We start from the raw sequence: 18,242 nt of genomic DNA, 5'->3' as shown, positions 1-18,242 counted from the left end.
CTTCACCAGTATTCTAATTCTCCACCCTTTGTGCATGACAAGGCACACTGCAGTAATACTGGTGCCATCGTGCTGGTTAGATATACCGGGTTCGGGCAGAACTTCTGTCGACCGACAAGGCATGTGGTGTATGAACTGTAATCGGGTCCATGTATTGTACCCTCCTGTAGGTGAACATAAAAGATGAAGGCCCTCATTCCGAGTTGTTCGCTCGCTAGCTGCTTTTAGCAGCATTGCACACGCTAAGCCGCCGCCTACTGGGAGTGAATCTTAGCTTTGCAGAATTGCGAACGAAAGAATCGCTGAATTGCGAAAAGAAATTTCTTTGCAGTTTCTGAGTAGCTCCAGACTTACTCTGCCACTGCGATCAGTTCAGTCAGTTTCGTTCCTAGTCTGACGTTACAAACACACCCAGCGTTCGCCCAGACACTCCCCCGTTTCTTCAGACACTCAGAAACGGCTGCGTTTTTTCGCACACACTCATAAAATGGCCAGTTTCCGCCCAGAAACACCCACTTCCTGTCAATCAGACTCCGATCACCAGAACGATGAAAAATCTTCGTTAGGCCGTGAGTAAAATAACAAACTTTTGTGCTAATTTACTTGGCGCAGACACACTGCGAACATTGCGCATGCGCAGTTTGCGACTAATCGCACAAATGCGAAGAAAAATAACGAGCGAACAACTCGGAATGAGGGCCGAAGAGGAAACTGTGGAGAAACAGAATAGAGGTTGGTGACAGATAAGTTTGTAGAGGTGGAGAGGATTTTATTAAAATGACAACTGGATTGGGCACTACGGGGAAGTGATTAACTACTTGGTCTACCCCCTTAAAGCTTGTGCCTGTTGTATCACTACTGGGACTATCCCAGCCATCAATCCAGTGTCCTGTCCATCCTAAGTTCATAGGGAACTCTGTATTCTGTGAGATAATTTCCTCTACCTGTGATGGACATGAATCTAGAACAGTGGAATGCAACCTTAGTCTTTGAGGAAAATCTGACATACCTTGTACTTCCTGAGCGGGAGTACACTATATGTATTGCATTTTTAAATTTTACACTACAAAATCTGTCGATTAGGTTAGTCAGGGGCCACTGCTGCCAGGAGAAAAGAAAAATAAGTTTAGCATCATAGAGGCCCCAATCGTAACTCCAGCAGATTTTGTCAAAGGTTAATGTTGCACTTTTCCTGTACTTCCCATTTGCCAAATTAGTGTTTACTATTGATCTTTCTTTCTATATGGCTTTAAATCCTTGCTATATGTCTCTTGGTCCCGTCTATGTGTCTGATTACGTGACTCGTGTTCTCTTGTCTAGGGGTTCTATACTTACTATGTGTCTCCGTATTCCTACATTCTCTGGCAAAATGTCCCTCCTTTCCGCAAGTGTAACACCTACTTACTCTCTTTCTTGGTCCTTCAAACACCTGGGGAATAGGGTGTGTAGTTTGTCTGTTGTGTCTAATTACAGACTCCTTCAGAGCCTGTACAGTTACCCCTCTCCAGTTTGGTAAAGATGTCCGTACCCTGACTTGCAATTCCTCCTTGAGTCCATCCATTAGCACAGAGACAGCTACCTTCCTGTGGTTCACATCATTCTTTATATCCCTTACCCCAGTGTATGTAGCCATTTCTTGTAAAGTTCTATGAAAATATTCAGATGCTAGTTCATTTTCTCTTTGATAGTGAAAATTCTGTTCCACTTTACAACGGTGGGTAAATACAATCCTATTTGTATGTTGATTTGCCTAACATTCTCCTGAGTGTACTCATCAGTGAGTGGCACTTCTGCACCTAGACCGCAGTCTGTGATAAATTTAGGGATGTTAATATTAGGGGGTAGGCACGCTCTTAACACTATCCGCCAATCTTTGTTTGTGGGCTCATGGGCATTACCCAGATTCTTAATGAACTCTTGGCACCTGGCTAAATCTCTCCTGGGATCGGGGAATTCTGAAAAGATTGACCGCAATTCTGTTCTGGTCCACGAGCAACACATTACAGTATCCTCGATGACGGTTTTTCCCTGGCTGTCGGTCTTCCATTTGGAGTTGCTATTACCCAGACAGGGTGTAACCCAGCCATTCCACTCCTATCCGGCTCACTGTGGGGCATCACTGTCTCTGCGTAATGAACAGTCTCATACCTACCGGTGGCTAAGATCTCACCCGTCCTTCCAGTGGGAGACACCACTACTACTCTTACTGGTTGGGCGGTGTCCACCTGTGTTTCTTGCAAGGTGGCTGCCAGTGAGAGGGCTGCAATCATGCTGGGCTCGTTGTCTTCCTCAGAACTACAACCCTTGGGAGAATTCAGAACAGGGTACAACTTGCATGGATTAGAGTTAGTACAATTGTTAGGCATATTCCTATCATTTCTTGATGTACCATTGGTTGTAGCTTTCTTCTCTCCATCGACATATGTCGGTGGTGGTGCTGTTGCATTCACATTCCTGTCTGGTTTGGAATTTGCTGTGCGAGTAAGTTCCCTTTGCACATCTCCCTCTTGTTGCCATATATTTAAACAGTCGTTATGTCTGATCCTTTGTTTCTTTGATTTGATCAGACATTTTCTATTCCTTACGTTCTGTAGCACCTCTGGTTCAAAACTACCCATCCTAGGGAATGATGCCCTATCATCAGCAGTCATACATACCCATTTGTCACAAAAAGCCTCCGCGTGTGGACCATACTTCCCACACATTATCAACCGAGCGGACCCTCTTGGCCTCAGCTCTCCAGCCTGAACCCTGGCTGCCGAACGCCTCCCACTTGTGCACTTGGCTCCCATTGCAGGACCTTTTAAACAGAAACGCCAAATGCACAATACGAGCAGACGGTGAAAGTCAACCTAGCGCTTTCACTCGCTCCTGCCTCCGCTGGCCAGTACCACGACTCACTCCAATAGTGACTCCCGCGTACCCAGACTAGGCCCCTACCAGACCCCTCACACTGGAATTATTGAAGAACTAACAGAATCGATACAACACCTCTTCCAATGGAGGTTAGAAGTCTGTGGGATTGGTTTCCTGAGAGAGAGTCAGCGAAACTTCCTTTGTACCTTACACAAATCACGTTTGCATATGCTCTACACAGCGCTTATGATGATGCAATTTGCACAAAAGAACGCAAATGGTATCACGTTGCACCGCGTAGTGCACACACAGACATGCGGTCCAATCGCACGGCCTATAGATACTTGTTATCTATATGTCCTACGATCACTGGAGTCGAATTTCACAAGCTGCGCTCCACAGCCGGAGCGTAACACAAAAACCTTAAACTTCAATACTTCACAATCTATACTATATCACGCTCCTTCACAAGTTTCCTCACTTGCGTATTTCTCTTATAACGTAAGGTCACTAGCCTTCACGCCACCAAGCCTCTGCCAACTCAGTGTCTCCACGGGATCCCGACTTCCGGGGTTCAATACGTACACTCCTACTTTCACTCACTCAAATACACAGTGTTTTTCTGTACAGAAAAATATCACTTCCTTTGATTGATAGCCTATCCCAGAGGTAGTACAGTTTAAACAAAATATTATAATAATCTGCTTTTTAAAATTGGATAGTTATGTGCTATAGTATAAATGTATTCTATCCCGCCTTTAATTGAACTGCTATTGTGCGGTTATAACTTGTGCTCGCAACTCTACGCAACCTTGCGTAAACACGCGACCGTGCGTGTCCCTACACCACGTGCGCGCTCCTGTACACTGTCCTCACGTACCATACCACGTGTACAAACGTGCGTTCGCAACTCAATAAACCACACTATCTCGATAAATGTGAGCAGCAAAACAAATACTATTGCTCACTAAAACAACACACAATTGTTCTGTACCCTCGCCAGAAGTCACCCACACAGGTGATCCTCTTTTGAGTGTATACCTAAACGTTTAGGCCAGAACTGCGTTTCGTGTTTTTATAATTACTCCCTTAACACACTATTTCAAATATATATATTTATACAAATAATGTATCCGATTTCACACAGATCTATGACTGCAATAACCTATGGCAACAATATGTGAGAATGTATGCAAAGTATCGGTGCGCTTTGTGTACGCTTTTCGCGCCAAAAATTACACACAGATAATAAATGGCTTTTTCCCTGTTTGTCCCTCGGGTTACACCAGCACCTCCAAGACTATACAGAACAGACGTGGCCTAACAACGCAAGATAGTTTCAAACACAATGCAAGGTTGCTTAAGATGCGTCTCCACCCTTTGTTGGTAGACCAAAGTCTGTTATGACCTGCAAGTCTTTGTCACTATGTGGTGAACCGGACAGAGACCCCAATTGTTAAGTTCGTTTAACTTTCAGGAAGAAAAAGCAATACCTCAATGCACAAATGTTCAGGCCGCTGCGACCGCTATGCATGTGTGTGTTATACCTCTATGAAATGCGTACACATTGCGTAAGCACACCGTCACACTGTAAGCACAAAGTAGTTACACGTGCGGCGGAATAAACTTTAAAACCCCTAACAGGAAAGGAATGCGACGCCAGTAGTTATATGTTATGTTGTGGTCCAACGCAGCAACAAATATTTAATTAAAAGGGGTAAACAGAATATACAACACTATTACAGAGAAGACGCTACAACCAATGGATACATACGTTTGTTCGCCTGCGCCACCCGAATACGGTCCTCAGTCAATCTGGAAAGATGACCTTCAGAGAATAGACTGGGGCCGGCCAGGAGGCTTGGCTTTTATACAATAGTCTAAAGCATGAAACAAAGGAAACTGTAATCTCTTCATCCATAGGTCAAAGGGCTGGTCATTTACAGTAGATGAGGAGTCATAGGTCGGTTTGAATAGGTGGGCGATGCCTGGTCCAGGTGCACTTGCAGATGACCTCCACTGGGTTCCCGCCGAATATCAAGAGTACAGTAAATACAGTGTAATATTAATATTGTACTCCTGTGCATAGATATGCGCAGGAGCGTGCTACTTTCTGCAAACTGCCATCGGAATATTGCCTTTGAAATACTGTACAACTGGATACCAAACACCACCTCCTAACCTAATTCTGTCCCCTCATATCCTGTAAAGTTGAATCCCTCTGTTGTTATACTTCCAAAGTAAATGTAACTTGCTGGTGTGGTGCGTGTAGGCTATGTGTAAATTATGCACTATGTGGATTAAATATCAGATATGTCTTTGTGGCTTTTCCATGCGAATGCGTATGCTACCATATTTACTCAAACCACGCGCTAATACGCAGGACTTCGTGAGCCAATATACGCAACGTGCGAGTATGCGCACGCACGGCAGAACAGGCACACGCACGGAAGCCAATCTGTGTGGTGTTTGCACGTGGTGCGTGTGGGTCTAATATTTTCAACTTCGACACCAGTGAGTGGCGCGCCATCACGTGGGTGCCGTTCTCAGTTGTGCACTCCTACCAGACCTCTGCGGTAGGTGGGGAGTATGGAAGCCGTCAGTGAGAGCACGGGAGGATCAGGTGCGCATACCTCCATTCAGCTTCTGAGAGTGGCTGGTTGGGGGCTGGGAGAGGCTGCTTGCTATGTCAGTCTAGCATATACTAAGGGGGCGATTCAAATGTTTCTGCATTGCCCGTGACTGCATATCGCACGTCACTTTAGACGCAGTGATATGCAAATGTTTGTTCTTGTGCTGGGTACCCATTTACATGGAACAAAAAGTTATAGTCGCGCCCAAAATCCCACGGTTTATCCGCGCAAAGCAGTGTCGAAGTCAAAAATATTACATAGAGAGAACATACAGACTCCACACATTAGGAGTCGCTATGCTTGCAAATACGCGCCGCGAGCACAGCAATATATGGTAACATACACATTTACACAGACATGCCACAGAGATAGATTCAACACATATTCATACAGCACATAATTATAACATATCAAGCGCCAGACATCATAATGGTTTAAAATTATATAATGGAGTAACGTCATGTATGTGTATTATTAGAACGAAGCAAGATGAACATGTCATATTTGGTATTAAAGCAACCAGATTAAAGTGTATATCAACAAGTAAATATGATTAAATGTATGAAAGCTAAAGTCACTCTTATTAGAACAATGGATATCCTGGAAGACAGCATGCCTGACCAGTGGCTATCTCCTGTAATTTGTCCATCAAGGCTGAACCTTGTTTGCATATGAACTGACCAGTGACTCATCATGAATGAGAAAGTTCCCTCCCCTAGACTAGATGTGTGCACTCCCCCAAAATACATAGTATATAGGTGATCACACACACAGAGCCGGTGGCTTCTTTCCTGTTTGTCCCAGATGATGGTGAAGATGTTGACTGACCAGTGCCTGCATGATTTTACACAGAGAGAGAAAGAGTGATGTGGAGACTTTATATGAGAAAAATATGGTGATGTATTTGCTGGCTGTGGCTGTATTTTGAATTAGATTGTAATAACTGCTTATTGTATAAATTGTAACCATGTAACTATATATATATATATATATATATATATATATACTGTACATTGTGATATATTGAATACATATCCTTTTAATAACAAATATATACATCAATGAGCTTTGGAACTCAGATAATGTGTGGGTGTATTGTTTTCTCTTATGGGATGCAGTATTTGGCGATGTATAGCACACATTCATAGCACATGGTAATAAGATGCGTAGGCATCCACAATATAAAATATTTGTTAGAAAGCAATTAGACTCTTACAGATGGGGGCTGCGTCTGCGATATCACGTTCTTAATGATGCACTGTACATTACAAATGCGGCTGTGATCGACCGGCTAATGATGGACGCATCCCGACATGCTGATGAATCACATCCATGTGTATTGTTGTGTTACCAGTAAGCCGCTGATATGAAATTCAAGGGACAGTGTGTTTCTCATAATATTTAAGATGCTAAAGCGTATTTTTATTGTTGCAAAACAAAGTTCAAATAAGTCATATTGTGTTTGATTCAGATTGGATTGTTTATCTGTTAAGTAGATTTAAAGTACATTTAAAAGTTGCTGCATATCCATGATATGGCTGTGTTAGCATGCTGAGAAATTTTGTATGCTTTTTAAACTCAAGCCTAAAGTAACATTGGTGCCTGAGTGGAGTGTGATTTATTTGTGACAAAGGAGCCACATGGCGTGTCCACCATCTTGTGTAAACCTCCTGGATGTGGAAGGGGGAGGAACAGTGGCCATTTTAGGAAGGTCACTTTCTAAATAGCTGATTTTCAGTCTGCTCAGAAAAATCAGTTTCCTTTGTCACAAAGTTTCCATATATCTAAAAATCCAGCACCATTTATGAGTTACCAATTAATTTATTTAACCCATGCCATAATCAATTACAAATAGTTTCAATTGGGCCTAGTGAGAGTAAATGGTGAGGTAAGTGAATGGTTTGTTTTTTCTCTTCTTGTCTGTGTGTAATAACCTTACATCAAGTGGGGGGTTGCACACAGATAGAAAAAGAAAAAAAAAGTTTTTTCTTTTTCTTTCATTTCTTCCAAGACTTGTAGAGTCTGCTTACTAGGGAGTATAGCCATTGAAATGCAAATTAACCTGTGTAACTACTTCTTTTTTTTTTCTAGTAGTGAAAAGCAAATATCTTTGATATGCAAATTAGAGGCAGTGAAGAGGTGAGGTGTCTCATAGGAGGCCAGTGAATGGTATAGAGTTGTGCTCATAAGTTTACATACCCTAGCAGAATTTGTGATTTTCTGGCCATTTGTCAGAGAATATGAATGATAACTCACAAACTTTTCTTTCACTCATGGTTAGTGGTTGGGTGATGTCATTTATTGTCAAACAACTGTGTTTACTATTTTTAAATCATAATGACAACAGAAACTACCCAAATGACCCTGATCAAAAGTTTACATACCCTGGAGATTTTGGCCTGATAAAATGCACACAAGTTGACACAAACGGGTTTGAATGGCTACTAAAGGTAACCATCCTCACCTGTGATCTGTTTGCTTGTAATCAGTGTGTGTGTGTGTGTGTGTGTGTGTGTGTGTGTGTGTGTATAAAAGGTCAGTGAGTTTCTGGACTCCTGAAAGACCAATGCATCTTTCATCCAGTACTGCACTGACGTGTCTGGATTCTGAGTCATGGAGAAAGCAAAAGAATTGTCAAAGGATCTGCGGGAAAAGGTAATTGAACTGTATAAAACAGGAAAGGGATATAAAAAGATATCCAAGCAATTGAGAATGCCAATCAGCAGTGTTCAAACTCTAATTAAGAAGTGGAAAATGAGGGATTCTGTGGAAACCAAATCACGGTCAGGTAGACCAACAAAAATTTCAGCCACGACTGCCAAGAAAATTGTTCGGGATGCAAAGAAAAATCCACAAATAACTTCAGCTGAAATACAGGACTCTGAAAAAAAGTGGTGTGGTTGTTTCAAGCTGCACAATAAGGAGGCATTTGAAGAAAAATGGGCTGCATGGTCGAGTCGCCAGAAGAAAGCCATTACTACGCAAATGCCACAAAGCAACCCGCTGACAATACTCCAAACAGCACAGAGACAAGCCTCCAAACTTCTGGAACAAAGTCATTTGGAGTGATGAGACCAAAATTGAACTTTTTGGCCACAACCATAAACGTTACATTTGGAGAGGAGTCAACAAGGCCTATGATGAAAGGTACACCATTCCTACTGTTAAACACGGAGGTGGATCGCTAATGTTTTGGGGATGTGTGAGCTACAAAGGCACTGGAAACTTGGTCAAAATTGATGGCAAGATGTATGCAGCATGTTATCAGAAAATACTGGAGGAAAATTTGCACTCATCCGCCCGGAAGCTGCGCATGGGACGTACTTGTACGTTCCAACATGACAATGATTCAAAACACAAGGCCAAGTCGACCTGTCATTGGCTACAGTGGAATAAAGTGAAGGTTCTGGAGTGGCCATCTCAGTCTCCTGACCTCAGTATCATTGAGCCACTCTGGGGAGATCTCAAACGTGCAGTTCATGCAAGACAACCCAAGAATTTACAGGAACTGGAGGCTTTTTGCCAAGAAGAATGGGCAGCTTTACCATCTGAGAAAATAAAGAGCCTCATCCACAACTACCACAAAAGACTTCAAGCTGTCATTGATGTTAAAGGGGGCAATACACGGTATTAAGAACTGGGGTATGTAAACTTTTGATCAGGGTCATTTGGGTAGTTTCTGTTGGCATTATGATTTAAAAAGAGTAAACACAGTTGTTTGACAATAAATGGCTTCACCCAACCACTAACCATGAGTGAAAGAAAAGTTTGTGAGTTATCATTCATATTCTCTGACAAATGGACAGAAAATCACAAATTCTGCTAGGGTATGTAAACTTATGAGCACAACTGTATATATATATATATAATATTATTATAATTATGTGTATATTTATATCAGTGTATGTTCTGCAAGATGGCTATCCAATCTGAATCATAGCATTTAAATCATAGGTTATTGCAGTCATTATAGATCTGTGTGAAATCGGATACATTTGTTTGCTATATAGATACATTTGAAATAAATGTATTTAAGGGTGTAATTATAAAACACAAAACGCAGTTCTGGCCTGGTTGTTAAGGTTTATACAGAAAAACCGGGTGTTGTGTTAAGTGGGTGATTATAGTTAGTACTGCTCACATTTATAGAGACTGTGTGGTTTGTTGAATTGCAGACGTACGTTGTACACATGGTACGGACAAAGTACAGGGTCGCACAAGCGGCGTTAAAGGCATGCACGGTCGCGTGTTTACGCAAGGCTGAATAGGATTGCGGGTGCAATGTACAAATCACACGATAGTTGTTCAATTAAAGACGGGATAGTATACATTTAATACAAAAGCACATAACTATCCGATTTCAAAAGCAGATCAGTGTAAGACTTTGTTTAAACGGTACTGCCTTTGGGTTAAAACCATCAACCTAGGGGAGTGGAAATTTTCTGTACAGAAAAGAAAAACAAGGTGTATTTGAGTGAGTGAAAGTGGAGTGAGTGGAGCTGAACCCCCGGAAATTCGTGTCCCATGGAAACACTGGGTTAGTAGAGGCCCGGTGGCGTAGGGTTCGCTACCTTGCATGATCAGAACTAGGTGGTCTATGTGGTCCCAAATCTAGGTGGTCAAGGTGTTCTAGGTGGTCTACAGCAATCGTAGGGCATATAGATAACTAGTATCTATAGGCTGTGCGATTGAATCGCACGTCCGTGTGTTCTACACAGCACAACGTGATACCATTGTGTCATATGCGCTGTGGAAAAGCGTAAGCAGACGTGATTGTATAGACAAAGGGGTTTTTCTTTGATAACATCAGGAAATCTTCCTGGTGGAAGTCCATTAGAAAGGGTGAACAATAGTTATCTAATTTGTCTGTTTTTCACCCTACAAAAATTCCAAAGGAAAGATACCAAAAAGGAATTTTTCGCTGCCTCTCTCAGGAAAATATTCCAACAGAGCCTCCAGTGAAAAGAAATTGCAGTGCTGTAAGGTCTTATAGGAGCCCTAAGTTGGGTACATCGCGATCCACTATCAACAGTGTATCGTAGTACTGGCCAGCGTGGGCGAGAGCGCGTGAAAGGCGCTCGAGTAACTTTCACCGTCTGCTTGCATTGAGTATTTTGGTAATTGTGGGAACGGCCGAGAGGGCAAGACCCACAAATATGGGAGCCAGTTGCTCAAGTGAGAGACGTTCAGTATGCAGGGTTCAGGCTGGAGAATTGCGGCCGAGAGAGTCAGCAAGGTTTATTATGTGTGAGAAATATGGTTCACACACGGAGGCTTTTTGCAATGAATGGGTACGTATGACTGCTGAAGATAGAGCATCATTCCCTGGGGTTGGTGAGTTTGATCCTAAGGTATTGCAGGTGGTATGTCTAACCAAAGTCATATAAGACAAGAACGGAAATATAAGAACTGTTTGAACATGTAGCAACAATAAACAAGTAGGAAGGAAAAGAGAAAGCAAGTACACCGCCATATGTAGATGTGGAAGCAGTTACGGCCAGCATACAATCTATAGAAAATAATAAAAATATGAAAAATATGAATGTAACCTATATATGTACTAATCAATGTTGAAGTTTTATTTAGGAGGAGAAGGCGACCTGATTGGTTTCAGCCATTTCTCATGCACTCAGAGGAGTATCCAACCGGTAAAAGAAGAGCAGTAGCCTGCGGGGGAAGTGGCTGAGACCAGTGGAACTGGTAAGTATGGTATAATTCGTGTACATATATAGTAAAACCCAAAAATAAAATAGAAATCAAGAAAGTAACGTCAGAAATGGAGAAAAACCTGTCCGCACATTAGTATTTGCCAGTAGGAAAGCGGACAGAGACAGGGTAACCCCCGGGTATTTCTTTTAGTTACCATATAAGGAGTATTCATTCCTAGTAATGCCCCTAGTCAAGATGAGCTCGGAAATGTTTGTGGGACCATGTACAGACCCTTAATACGGGATGAGAAGGATTGAATGAATACTTTGCATGACCTAGAAGCTTGTTAAAAAAATTTTTTTTGTCTTTTGCAGTAATAGAAAACTCTCCGTCTGGATAAGATCACTGGTAAACACTAATTCGGCAGATGGGAGGTGGCTGTCTCTGTGCTAATGGACGTGCTCAACAAGGCATTGAGGGTCAGGGTGCAGACTTCTTTGCCAAATTGGAAAGGGGTCACAGTAGCTAATCTTAGAGAGTGCGCTATTGAACATCACAAGAATATTGCTAGGAGCAGAGAACAACAGGAGGAGAGGTTGAGGACGGTAAGTATACAGGCACATACAGACAGTGGCGTAACTAGAAATTTTTCTCCCCCAGGCCAAAAAATTCTTTGGCGCCCCCCCCCATAACTGGCTAGTAAAGGTGATAAATATGCGCGCGACACAAGAAAGGGGGCGTGGCTTTGTTGAAATGGGTGTGGCTTCGCATAAAGGCGCATGGCATTGCAGGAAAACAAAAAAACAAAGTTTTTCCCACGAATGGGAAAAGATAGAGGCGCTGATATTAAAATATTAATAATAAATACACCATATACCAATATATATAATTTTGATTTATTATACAAATCTGATAAAAAGATTATTTTTGGTATTACCGGCCAGTAAATATAATAAAATATATTCCACTATTTGAACAATCACACTACGTTCTGAGGAAGCCGCCGATCTGTCCTGAAGGCGGAGAAACGCGTAAACCTTCTTGTTTATTTATCACAAGCCGGCTTTTCCATTAGATTGAGGATCTACTTGACCTGCATGCAGTGGAGACCATTGGCTGCTCAGGGAGCGAGTGGCATCTGCAGTGGTGACTGCCGTACGGTTTGTGTGCGGCGTGCAGCCCGACACAGAGCACGGAGGGAGTTAGCTACGAAGCGGTCTGGGGAGAGAGCAGCGCTTGAAGCAGCGCCTGCCGCACAGCCCATGTGTGGCGTGTAGCCTGATACAGAGAACGAGGTGAGCACTCATTGTTACACCTCGCCCCATTGGGAACACTGATTGAAAGCCCGTATACCATCAGCTAAATAACCCCTCGTTTAAAGAGAATCTTTCATCCGTTTATGATATACTGATTGAGAGTGTCACTGACCTAGACTGAGGGTGTTGTGAACTCGGGGACTCTTCCGATGGTTGGGAAGAGGAACCACAACTGAGCCGGAAAAGGGGAGGCCTAATAAAGGATTTCCTCATACAGGACGCTGACAATGGAGTTTGATGAAATATTGAAGAGTTTTATTGTAGGGAAAACAACTTAAAGTCAAATGACAAAAGGGGTAAATGAGGGAAATGTCCAGACCCACTGAAGGGTTTTATGAGCAGGATTTGAGATACTGGTAACTGGAGAAACTGTGGGTGATATTTAAAAGTCACTGATAACTTATAAATGATGATAAAGGCACAGATGGAAAAGAACTTGTAAGCGGTGACAGAGACGCTGATAATGTGAAGAACTGAAGTGCAGGGGTTTTTGATGCTGTTAATGTGTAGAACTTGAGAACGGTGACTGAGACGCTGATGATGTGAGGAACTGAAGTGCAGAGGTTTTAGACGCTGTTTAATCTGTAGAACTTGAGAACGGTGACTGAGACGCTGATTTTGTGAGGAACTGAAGTGCAGGGGTTTTAGACGCTGTTAGTTTGTAGAACTTGAGAACGGTGACTGAGACGCTGATGATGTGAGGAACTGACGTGCAGGGGTTTTAGACGCTGTTAAGTTGTAGAACTTGAGAACGGTGACTGAGACGCTGATGATGTGAGGAACTGAAGTGCAGGGGTTTTAGACGCTGTTAAGTTGTAGAACTTGAGAACGGTGACTGGGACGCTGTTAATTGTAGAACTTGAGAACGGTGGTTTAGACCCGCAGCCATGCTGATTCCTAGGAGCACTGGTGACTGGATCACAGAGAGATATACCGGCCGCTGAGTACACTGGAACCGGTGCAGCAGACTGGCAGACTGGAAATGCCGGAGACACTGGTGTACAACTGCAGAGATCCTTGCCGGGAACAAGAGCGCTGGCATCTACGTCAGGGAAAGACGATACTCAGGCACTGAGGCTCCGTCCGGCATCCGACCCCGAATTCCCTGCCACCGCTGGATTGGCGGAGCAGTCCGATGGTGTCACCCGTCCACGCGAAGCCAGGCGTCATGGCGGCGCCCATGCCCCGGAGAATCTCCAGGAGCCGCGCCAGCCAGATGCCGGAGCCCGCGGCCCACCGAAGGCAGAGGCCGCAACACCGACCAGCAGACACGCAGGGGCAAGCGCGGCGAACCCCGCCTCTGGTGTTTGACAGTACCCCCTCCTCCAGGAGTGGCCCCTGGACACTTTCCAGGTTTCGTTGGATGTCTGGGATGGAACATCCGCACCAGTCGGGGAGCCGTAACCTCAGTAGCTTTGACCCAGCTCCTTTCCTCGGGGCCAAAACCTTTCCATTCCACATAATACTGCAGATTCTTGTGACGATAGCGAGAATCAAGTATAGCTTTGATCTCAAAGTCCGTACCCTCTTCGGCCTCTGCAGAGGTTGGCCTTGTGGACTTGGAGTGAAACCAGTTCAAAACAAGAGGGCGAAGAAGAGAGACATGGAAGGAATTTGGTCTCCGGAGGTGGGAAGGCAATCCCAATTTGCAGGCAACCGGATTCAAAACTTGTAACACGGGATAAGGACCAATGAACCTTGGAGCAAACTTCATAGTGGGCACCTTTAAACGAAGATTGCGGGTAGAGAGCCAAACCCTGTCACCAACCTTGTATTGAGGAGCTGCCCGTCGCTTCCTATCCGCAAAGAACTTATAGCGAGCGGAAACTCTCTTGAGATTGGCATGGACTCGACTCCAGATTTGACTAAAATGCCGGAGGGTAGAGGCTGCAGCAGGAACTTCTTCTGGAGGAAAAATGGGTAATTCTGGAACTTGGGGATGAAATCCGTAATTAATGAAAAATGGAGACTCACCAGTCGAGGAGTGATATAGATGATTATGGGCAAACTCGGCCCAAGGCAACAACTCCACCCAATTGTCTTGTGAGGGGGAGAGGTAAACACGGAGAAAAGTCTCTAGATCTTGATTGACGCGTTCAGTTTGCCCATTGGTCTGTGGATGGTAAGCAGATGAAAACTTGAGTTTTATTTAGAGATGAGCAGGTTCGGTTCCTCTGAATCCGAACCCGCCCGAACTTCATGTTTTTTTTCACGGGTCCGAGCGACTCGGATCTTCCCGCCTTGCTCGGTTAACCCGAGCGCGCCCGAACGTCATCATCCTGCTGTCGGATTCTCGCGAGGCTCGGATTCTATCGCGAGACTCGGATTCTATATAAGGAGCCGCGCGTCGCCGCCATTTTCACACGTGCATTGAGAGTCATAGGGAGAGGACGTGGCTGGCGTCCTCTCCGTTTAGAGAAGAGAGAGACACAGTATTTTCGGGGAGCATTATTAGGAGGAGTACTCAGGGCCGGCGCTACCATTAGGCAGCTTTAGGCAGCTGCCTATGGGCGCTGGCCACTGGAGGGCGGCAGGCTCCACTTAAATCTATTTTACCAAAAAAAATATATATATTTTGATAAGTAAGCCCAGACAGGGGCAGCCGCGGCGAGGGTCTAGCCTGCCACAGCCGTCAGTCACCTCACCAACGTTAGTGTATTGCTTTCCTTGCTCCCTGTCTCTAACAGAAATTGACTTTGCTGCGCGTATGAGAGAGCAGGTCAGGAGACGGGCGCCGCCCACTGACAGCCTAACACTCGTCCCAGGCGCCGTCAGCACTGACATGCTGTCTGTGCGCTTGTGCGGCGCCCGTCTCCTGACCTACTCTCTCATACGCGCAGCAAAGTCAATTTCTGTTAGAGACAGGGAGCAGGGGAAAGCAATACACTAGCGTTGGTGAGGTGACTGACGGCTGTGGCAGGCTAGACCCTCGCCGCAGCCGCCCCGTTTGTTTACCATTTAACTAGCAAAATTTAATTTTTAGAGAGGAGGAGCAGGGGCAGGGCTGTCGCATTATGCGGAGGAGACAGCACTTCAAGTTCTCCCCTCTGACTGCCATCGGCGAGCCCTCCCCCTAACATTATCGTCAGTACTGCAGCTGGAAGCCCCAGGAAGAATGGGCAGAGGGGAGACGCTGCGGATGGTGATGTCTACTGCAACTGAAAGGCAAGAGAAGTCTCCCTATCCCCTCCCTGCCGCCCCACGCCTCCCTATCCCCTCCCTCTCTGCCGCCCCGTGTCTCCCTATCCCCTCACTCCCTGCCGGCCCGCGCCTCCCTATCCCCTCCCTCTCTGCCGCCCCGTGTCTCCCTATCCCCTCGCTCCCTGCCATCCCGCGCCTCCCTATCCCCTCCCTCTCTGCCGCCCCGTGTCTCCCTATCCCCTCGCTCCCTGCCGTCCCGCGCCTCCCTATCCCCTCCCTCCCTGCCGTCCCGCGCCTCCCTATCCCCTCCATCCCTGCCGCCCCGCGTCTCCCTATCCCCTCCCTCCCTACTGTCCCGCGCCTCCCTATCCCCTCCCTCCCTGCCGCCCTGCGTCTCCCTATCCCCTCCCTCCTACCCCGCGTCACCCTATCCCCTTCCTCCCTGCCGCCCCGCGTCTCCCTATCCCCTCCCTGCCGCCCCGCGTCTCCCTATCCCCTCCCTGCAGCTCCGCGTCTCCCTATCCCCACCCTGACGCCCCGCGTCTCCCTATCCCCTCCCTACAGCTCCGCGTCTCCCTATCCCCTCCCTGCCGCCCGCGTCTCCCTATCCCCTCCCTGCAGCCCCGCGTCTCCCTATCCCCTCCCTGCAGCCCCGCGTCTCCCTATCCCCTCCCTGCAGCTCCGCGTCTCCCTATCCCCACCCTGCCGCCCCGCGTCTCCCTATCCCCTTCCTGCAGCCCCGCGTCTCCCTATCCACTCTCTGCAGCCCTGCGTCTCCCTATCCCCTCCCTGCAGCCCTGCGTCTCCCTATCCCCTCCCTGCAGCCCCGCGTCTCCCTATCCCCTCCCTGCAGCCCCGCGTCTCCCTATCCCCTCCCTGCCGCCCTGCGTCTCCCTATCCCCTCCCTGCCGCCCCGCGTCTCCCTATCCCCTCCCTGCCGTCCAGCGTCTCCCTATCCCCTCCCTGCAGCTCCGCGTCTCCCTATCCCCTCGATGCTGCCCTTTCAAGATTCTACTACGGGGGCCCACAAAGCAGGGACGTGTAGTCGGGAGGCAGGGGAGGTAGGAGGCAGTGCCTCCCCTGCCATTAATGATTAAAATAATATAAAGAAGATACTTATGACACATATTCTGTGTCATAAGTAATCTCTTTATATTATGATAAGCATTTTAAATCTTTAAATCACTTTGGGAGGCACAGATAGCAGTGCCTCCCGTTAACAATTGGAATGGGAGAGAAAGGGGGGCGGGGCCAGGCACAGGGTTGTAAAAGCCCATTAAAAAACTGCGGGGGAAGCGGCACATATGCCAGTGCGTCATTGACAGGGAAAACCTGCCCCTGTCAGCGAGGCAGATGTGATTGGACGGCGGATCCGCTGTCCAATCACCCATAGGCATTGAGGTCAAGCTGCGGCGGGACCCGACGCTACAGTGGAGCTGCCTGCCACTTCAGGAGTGCGGAGGGGGGGCAGCGGCGGGACCTGATGTTGGAGTTGCCTACAGGGGGGGGGGGGGGGGGGGGGGGTTTGTGCTTGGTGGTAAGTGTCTGGGCAGCTCCCCCCCAGATCACTTGGACTGCAGCTCTCCCCTTGTGATCTGGGGGTGAGCTGCAGTCCAAGTGATCTGGGGGTGAGCTGCAGTCCAAGTGATCTGGGGGTGAGCTGCAGTCCAAGTGATCTGGGGGTGAGCTGCAGTCCAAGTGCTCTGGGCAAGATTACTTGGACTGCAGCTCACCCCCAGATCACTTGGACGCAGGGACAGGGAAAAATAAATAAAATAAATGTAAGAAAAATTATATATTTGTATCACAGCTGCCCGCCGCCCACCACTGACCAGCGCTCACTGCTGCACGCTGCACCGCCATTAAAAGCTGACCACCGCAGACCACAACTGGCGGTGGTCAGAGGGACATCAACGCCGCAGCGACGAAGGACAGCTTAGTACCACCGCATCCCCCGCAGACCATGGGCTCATACGCCACCGACAACCACAGTCCCTTCCGCACCTCTGCTGCACATATCAGGTAATGTTACCCTATGTCTCTGCTGTCACGCTCTCAGTCCCTGCTGTCACTCTCTCAGTCCCTGCTGTCACTTTCTCTCCCTGTCCCTGAATTGTGGGTCATACCATGTGCTGTAATGTGAATTTCGGCTCATACTGTGTGGTAAAATATGAATTTCGGATCATACGGTGTGCTGTAATGTGAATTTTGGCTCATCCCGTGTGCTGTAGTGTAAATTTTGGCTCATACCGTGTTCTGTAATGTGAATTTTGGATCATACGATGTGCTGTAATGTGAATTTCGGCTCATACAGTGTGCTATAATGTGAATTTTGGCTCATACCATGTGCTGTAATGTGAATTTTGGCTCATACCGTGTGCTGTAATGTGAATTTCTAGATAGTATAAGAATTTCTAGATAGTATAAGGGGTCCTACTACACTGAAGGACACGCCCCCATTTGAGTGCAACCTTCACTTTTCCATACCCCCACTTCAAAATGTCCACTTCGACCACTGTATATGTATGCGTGTGTATATATATATATATATATATATATATATAAAATCTCAGTGCCTCCCCAGCCAATGACGTCACCGCACGTCACTGCCACAAAGTTCTAGTTACAACCCTGGTGCCTATCTATA

This window comes from Pseudophryne corroboree, chromosome 7 (genome assembly GCF_028390025.1).
Source record: "Pseudophryne corroboree isolate aPseCor3 chromosome 7, aPseCor3.hap2, whole genome shotgun sequence".
Classification (NCBI taxonomy): Eukaryota; Metazoa; Chordata; class Amphibia; order Anura; family Myobatrachidae; genus Pseudophryne; species Pseudophryne corroboree.
This window is presented reverse-complemented; position numbering follows the sequence as displayed.